Here is an 8385-nt window from a genome sequence, read left to right as displayed (position 1 = left end):
AGAAAGCAACGCCAAAGAATAATCAAACTACCACACAATTGCCCTCATTTCATATACTAGCAAAGAAATGCTGAAAATTTTGCAAGCTAGACTTCATTAGTATGTGGACAGAGAAATTCCAGATGTTCAAGCTGGATTTAAAAAAGGGAGAGGAACCAGAGATCAAGTTGCCAAAATCTTTAGGATCATAGAAAATGCAAGAGAATTCCAGAAAAAATATCTACGTCTGCTTTACTGACTATGCCAAAGCCTTTGACTGTGTGGATCACAACAAACTGGAAAATTCTTAAACAGGTGGGAATAGATAGACCACCTTAGCTGCCTCCTGAGAAACCTGTATGCAGGTCAAGAAGCAATAGTTAGAACAGGACACAGAACAACAGACTTGTTCCAAATTGGAAGAGTACATCAAGACTGTATATTGTCTCTCTGCTGATTTAACTTATATGCAGAGAACATCATGCGAAATACCTGGCTGGATGAAGCACAAGTTAGAATCAAGATTTCTGGGAGAAATATCAAGAACCTCAGACACACAGATGAAACTACCCTTACGGAAGAAAGCAAAGCGGAATTAAAGAGCTTCTTCATGAAAGTGAAAGAGGAGAGTGAAAAAAACTGTCTTAAAGCTCAACATTCAAAAACCTAACATCATGGCATCTGGTCCCATAACTTTATAAGAAATAGAAGGGGAAACAATGCAAAAAGTGAGAGGCTTTTTTCCTTGGGCTCCAAAATCACCACAGATGGTGAATGCAGCTATGAAATGAAAAAACGTTTGCTCCTTGGAAGAAAAGCTATGACCAACCTAGAGAGCATATTCAAAAGCAGAGACATTACTTTGCTGACAAAGGTCCATATAGTCAAAGCTATGTTTTTTCCAGTAATCATGTATGGATGTGAGAGTTGAATCATAAAGAAAGTTGAGCACCAAAAAAATGATGCTTTTGAACTGTGGTGTTGGAGAAGTCTCTTGAGAATCCCTTGGACTGCAAGGAGATCCAACCAGTCCAACCTAAAGGAAATCAGTCCTGAATATTCATTGAAAGGACTAATGCTCAAGATGAGGCTCCAATATTTTACCCACCTGATGCAAAGAAATAACTCAGAAAAGACTCTGATGCTGGGAAAGATTGAAGTCAGGAAGAGAAGGGGATGATAGAGGATGAGATAGTCAGATGACATCACCAAGTCAAGGAACATGAGTTTGAGCTAGCTGTGGAAGGTGGTGATGGACAGGGAAGCCTGGCATGCTGCAGTCCATGGGGTTGCAAAGAGTAAGACAGAACTGATAGAGTGAACTGACTATACATATATTCATATCATATAGTCATATATATATGAAAGTGAAGTGAAAGTGTTAGTAACTCATTTGTTTTGACTTTAGCTCCTGGAATTTTCCAGGCAAGCATATTGGAGTGGGTTGCCATTCCATTCTCCAGGGGGTTCCCCCAACATAAGGACTGAACTCTAGTCTCCTGCATTGCAGGCAAATTTTTTTTTTATTATATGATATATTGGAGAAGCCTATATATATACACACAAATATCTCCAGGAAATAATTTCAGAAAAATACAAGAGAGAGAGGGCAAAAAAGTGAAAAAGAAGCAAGAAATTCATAAAATAACTAAAAGTTTTAATAACATAGGCATGTATTCCCAATATCCCTACTATTAATATAAATGCAAATTAAAAACAGGTAAAATTTTTATCCTACCAAACTGAGAAAATATAAAATCATAATGATATTTAGTACTAGAAAAAGCAAGACCTGGTGCTGATTGTGGCTCTGAGCTCCTTATTTCAATATTCAGGCTTAAACTGAAGAAAGTAGGGAAAAACACTAGCCCATTCAGATATTACCTAAATCAAATCCCTTATGACTGTACAGTGGAGGTGACAAATAGATTCAAAAGATTAGATCTAGTACACAGAGTGCCTATAGAACTATGGACAGAGTTTCATAACATTGTACAGTAGGTGGTGACCAAAACCATTCCAAAAAAAAAAGAAATGCAAGAAGGCAAAATGGTTGTCTGAATAGGCCTTACAAAGAAGAGAAGCAAAAAGCAAAGGAGCAAAGGAGATATACCCAACTGAATGCACAGTTCCAGAGAATACCAAGGAGAGACAAGAAAGCCTTCCTCAGTGACCAATGCAAAGAAATAGAGCAAAACAATAGAATGGGAAAGACTGGAGATCTCTTCAAGAAAATTGGAGATATCAAGGGAATATTTCTTGCAAATATGGGCACAATAAAGGACAGAAACAGTATGGACTTAACGGGAGCAGAAGATATTAAGAAGAGGTGGCAGAATACACAGAACTATACAAAGAAAAAAAGGTCTTAATGACCCAGATAAATATGATTGGGTGGTCACTCATCTAGAGCCAGACATCCTGGAGAGTGAAGTCAAGTGGACCTTAGGAACCATTTATATGAACAAAACTAGTGGAGGTGATGGAATTCCAGGTGAGCTATTTCAAATCCTAAAAGATGATGCTGTTAAAGTGCTGTAGTCAATATGCCAGCAAATTTGGAAAACTTTGCAACTGAACAAGTACCATCCCTCTCCAGAACTTTTTCATCATCCTATATGGCAGCTCTGTACTAACTCAACCACTCCCCATTTTTCCTTCTACCATTCCCTAGTAAACACTGTTTGCTTTCTGTCTTAGAATTTGACTATTCTGCTGCTGCTGCTAAGTCGCTTCAGTAGTGTCCGACTCCGTGCAACCCCATAGACGGCAGCCACCAGGCTCCCCCGTCCCTGGGATTCTCCAGGCAAGAACACTGGAGTGGGTTGCCATTTCCTTCTCCAATGCATGAAAGTGAAAAAATAAAGTGAAGTCGCTCCGCCGTGTCCGACTCCTAGCGGCCCCATGGACTGCAGCCCATCAGGCCCCTCCGTCCATGGGATTTACCTAATATAGTGTGTATATATATATAGTGTAAAGACACAATCTTTATCTTTTGTGTCTGACATTTCAGTAAACATAATGTCTTCAAGGGTCATCCATGTTGAAATTTCCTATTTTTTTAAAGGTAGACTGATATTATATTGCATTTGTATATTACATTTTGTTTATCCATTCATCTGTAGATAGGCATATCAGTTGTTTCTGTCTTTGGGGCTTGTGAACAATGCTGCTGTGAACGTTTACATATTCTTTTATCCATACATGGCCACCCTAAATCCAGTAGCGTTTAGCATGTACTGTACAGGGCCAGAATATGCTCTTAGTTTGGGCAGTCATGGGAAACCTGGCAGTCCCTAGGGAAGACCTCTTTCTGCCCTTACGTGTGGGCACGAGACCTTTATCTCTCACAGTTTAGCACTGTCCCCAACCTCTGCTGCTCCAGCCCTTTTTTGGATCTGCTCAACGGGACATGTGGGGCTTGTATAATCACTATGCATGCTTTGGGACATGAACTGTGGTGGAATGGTTGCTGTTAGAAACCTGGGCTGCTTCTTGGGAGTCGCTTGAGTAGGCACCAAATGGGTGCTACCACTTAAGTTGGGTTCTACCCTGGAACTGGATTCTATCTTCCAAGATTGAGTCTTTTCTCCTGTCTTGGCCACCCCAGATCCAGTGCCGTACTGTGTCTGGGAGTGATTGGGATAGGAGCATTCACTTGGTTTGGACTGGGACACACAGTGAGGTTGTTGTATAAAACTCAGCAGCCTCTAGAATAGACCTCTCTCCACTCCACCTTCAGAGCTAGCCAGCACATGCACAGTCTTCATGAGTGGAGTCCAGGTTTCTCTCTGCCCTTTAATTTGCTGCCGTTACCCTCCAACCAACTTAGGGGCTTGTCTCCTTTGCCTAGGACCCCAGGACTGGGATGCACAGACTGTGGGTCGACCTACTCACTCCTCAGGGTGTTTCCACCCATGTAATCTCACTTTTTCTCAGAGTACCCTCCCAGGGGCACAGGTTCAAAGCCAAACAATTTTCTTCCCTTCTTACATGATTACATGTGCATCTTTCTTACAGCCTTGGCTGTACGGGCATCATTTTGCCAGTTTTCAGTTCATTTCAGGGAGAATTGTTTCACATGTAGGTGTATTTTTAACGTGTTCATAGGCAGAAGTGGCCTCCATATCCTCTTACTCTGCTATCTTGATTTCCCTCCATGTCAACTTAATTTTAATAAGACTAATAATATTACAGGGGCCCAGAACATTAAAAGTAAACAAAAAATCAAATAGAAAATCCAGAATTGTGTATTCAAATATATGTGTATTTGGTGTATGTGTATTGATCTCATTGTTTTTAATATAGAGTTTTTTTTCCATTTATAGAGACTATTAATTTTTCACTCTGCATGTAGAGAGTTATTTAGAGAACCCTGAGTTAGTTATAATTGTATAAATAGGGTTTATATAAAACTATGTTTTGAAATAGTGGAGGTGTCAGATTGCTTTAGCATGCTGGAAACAATTGTCTTCTATGTTTTCTACATTATATCAAGTATTTAATGAGTGAAATAACATATTGTTGAATAACATATTCAGAGAGAGGAGCTATAGAAACCATAATAACTGATGGAGCTTAAGGTATTTTCATTCATTAGAATGTAAACTCCTTGAGGACCATTTAACTTGTCCTTATTTCTTGAGTGGGACCCATAAAGTATCTGCCATGTCTGTTGACAGAAAGAAGTGATGACTGACTTCAGTTTTTCCTTTCACCAAACTGTACTTATCTAATCACTCTAAGGCAGCATTCTCCAACTTTTTGGCACTAGGGACTGGTTTCATGGAAGACAATTTTTCCATGGACAGGGGTGCAGTGGAGGGTGGAGGATGGTTCAACAGGTAATGAAAGCTCTGGGGAGCTATGGGGAAGTGGCAGAAAAAGCTTTGCTCACTGGGCTTTCACCTCCTGCTGTGCAGCCTGGTTCCTAAAAAGCCAAGTACTTTGTACTGGTCCATGGCCCAGGGATTTGAGGCTCCTTCTCTAGGGCACTGTATGTTCAAGTGTAGTCCAATACACCTAGCATTAGGATCGTCTGAATATCTTCTTTAAAATGCATGTTTCTAGGCCTTATTTCAGATCTACAGTTTTACTTCAGCTCTTCATATTTGAATCAGGATGAAGGAGAGGAGGTTCTTTTCTAGGATTCTGGATTTTAAAAATAATCTCCTATCTAATTATTATGTACTCTGCAAAGAGTTGTAAAACATGACTGATTAGAAGATTTATTTGTAAAAATTATAGCAACAAGGAAAAATGCTTAACTTTCCAATTGGTAGGTTTCTTTGTTCAGTTTGTGACATTTTGGTAGAGCTGAAGGATTGAATGCTCATTCTTTTCTGGCAGAAAATAAAGAGCAATGGAGGCTCACACATACATTCACACAATGATTGCCTTCAGCCAAACACAAATCAACTAGAAAGAAGGAAAAAAAAAATCAAGACTGATTACACCTATTCAACACTTGACATTTAAATCAGTTGTTGGCAGCACAGTATTCTTGAGTATCCACACTATTCTGCAGAATCCTGCATACCTCTGATTTCCTGAATACAGTTTTTTTTCTTCTTCTTTTCTTTTAGTTATATGTGTTTTATGCTTCCACAGTTGGTTCGGTGGTAAAGAATTGTCGCCATTGCAGGAGACCCAAGAGATGCAGGTTCAATCCCTGTGTTGGGAAGATCTGCTGGAGAAGGAAATGGGGACCCACTCCAGTATTATTGCCCAGCAAATTCCATGGGCAGGGGAGCCTGGTGGGCTACAGTCCATGGGGTCACAAACACGACTGAGCACCCATGCAACCAAGCTGTGTTTTATAGATGCATTTAAATACTTTAACCACATATTTAGATGTGTTTAAATAGTTTAAACATTTAAAAATCAATGAGTTTATTTATAAAACTACATTGGCATTATTTAATAATGCTTCATGGGTTTTTATTTTGACCCCAGTAATGTTTTTAACATTTGTGTTAAAATTTACACGATTATGTTAATATTGATAATTAGTTACACATATTTGTGTTTATAATAAAAACCCATTTCATACACCTTAATCAAATATTACAACCTTCTTTTAGTTTTATGTCAAAAGGCAATATAATAGTCTCCCTGAAGGAAAGGTCTTATTTCACACCTTTTTTATATCTTCCATGGAACAATAAAAATTTGGACTCAATAAATACTTGCTGAGTTGACTTTGCACCATTTTACTAAATAAGGACAGTAGTTTTAAAATTATGTGGTAAAATAACTGCAAAACATATGTGCAATATAAATAGACACTTTAACAGTACTCTTGACTCTACTATTCAAAATCAAATGTTACTGCTATTTTCATTTTCTTTGTAAGATACTTTCTGCAAAAATTAAGATTCACCAGGAACTTAAAAATTCCTAAAGGTTGGCTAAGAAAGCCAGAGTTCCAGAGGAAGTCTATATTAATTCTTTTCTTTTCAATTTCAATTTATTTATTTTAATTGAAGCCTAATTACTTTACAATATTGTATTGGTTCTGTCACACATCGACATGAATCCGCCACGGGTGTACACGTGTTCCCCATCCTGAACCCCCCACCCACCTCCCTCCCCATACCACCCCTCTGGGTCATCCCAGTGCACCAGCCCCAAGGATCCTGTATCAAACCTGGACTGGTGATTCATTTCTTATATGATATTATACATGTTTCCATGACATTCCCCCGAATCATCCGACCCTTGCCCTCTCCAACAGAGTCCAAAAGACTGTTCTATACATATGTGTCTCTTTTGCTATCTCGAATACAGGGTTATCGTTACCATCTTTCTAAATTCCATATATATGTGTTAGCATACTGTATTGGTGTTTTTCTTTCTGGCTTACTTCACTCTGTATAATAGGCTCCAGTTTCATCCACCTTATTAGAACTGATTCAAATGTATTCTTTTTAATGGCTAATACTCCATTGTGCATATGTACCACAGCTTTCTTATCCATTCATCTGCTGATGGATATCTAAGTTGGTTCCATGTCCTGGCTATTATAAACAGTGCTGCGATGAACACTGGGGTACACGTGTCTCTTTCAATTCTGATTTCCTCGGTTTTTTTGAGGACTCTCCACACTGTTCTCCATAGTGGCTGTAATAGTTTGCATTCCCACCAACAGTGTAAGAGGGTTCCCTTTTCTCCACACCCTCTCCAGCATTTATTGCTTGTAGAGTTTTGGATAGCAGCCATTCTGACTGGCGAGAAATTGTACCTCATCGTGGTTTTGATTTGCATTTCTCTGATAATGAGCGATGTAGAGCATCTTTTCAGGTTTTTGTTAGCCATCTGTATGTCTTCTTTGGAGAAATGTCTGTTTAGTTCTTTGGCCCATTTTTTGATTGGGTCATTTATTTTTCTGGAATTGAGCTGCAGGAGTTGCTTGTATATTTTTGAGATTAGTTCTTTGTCAGTTGCTTCTTAATATATACTCAGTCAGGGATTAATGGATGTGTTATTTACATTGGCTATATTACCAGTCTACATAGCACCTGTGTTCAATAGTATTGAGAGAAGTTATGAAATTATAGGAAATGGTAGAAATCATGTTGTATATTAAATGGGGAGTAAGTCAATACCAGCCTGTTACAGATTAAAAGATCATACAGTCACTTAAGTAGCTAAAAAGTTTTCACAAATCTCAAACATTGGTGAGGATATGGAGAAATTGGAATACTTATTAATCATTGTTAGGATTACAAAGCAATACTACCTTTTGTAAAACCATTTGTTGACTTATGAAATTAAGCATGCCTTTGTTATAATCCAGAAATTCCACTTTTAGGTATTTAGTCAAGATAAATGAAAAAATATAAACACAGAAAATCTTTGAATAAGAACATTCATGACACTGTATTTCACAATAGCTCCCAAATCGAAACAACACACAGGTTCTTCTGCAGGAGAGCAGATAAGCACATTGTGGCATATTCCTTCATTAAAATATTATTCACCATAAAAACAAATAATACAAAACAACGTGGATGAACATGCAAAAAGAGACAATTTAGATAAAAAAAAAAAACATTGTATTCCTTAGTCCTTCCATTCATTAATTAAAACTATATACTACATTCCATCATATAATTTGCAAAACATCCTTTCTTCACATCTCCTTCCAATTCCTACTTCTCAAATATAGTATATTTTCCAGGCTAGTTTGTATGTGTAAGTCTGTGATTGTGTGTTTCTGAGTCTTTGTGTGTGTCTTCAACCTGATAATGGAATCTGAATCTATACATTGCTCTAAAAATTTATTTTATATCTAAAAAGTGTATACAATTAACATATTTTCTGTTTCACTGCATTAAAGTTCACTTCACTCTTTTCAAAGAGCTGAATTGCATAAAATATTTTGTGCATATAATATTTGATTTC

Source organism: Bos javanicus, chromosome X, assembly GCF_032452875.1.
Source record: "Bos javanicus breed banteng chromosome X, ARS-OSU_banteng_1.0, whole genome shotgun sequence".
In the NCBI taxonomy this organism is placed as follows: domain Eukaryota; kingdom Metazoa; phylum Chordata; class Mammalia; order Artiodactyla; family Bovidae; genus Bos; species Bos javanicus.
This window is presented reverse-complemented; position numbering follows the sequence as displayed.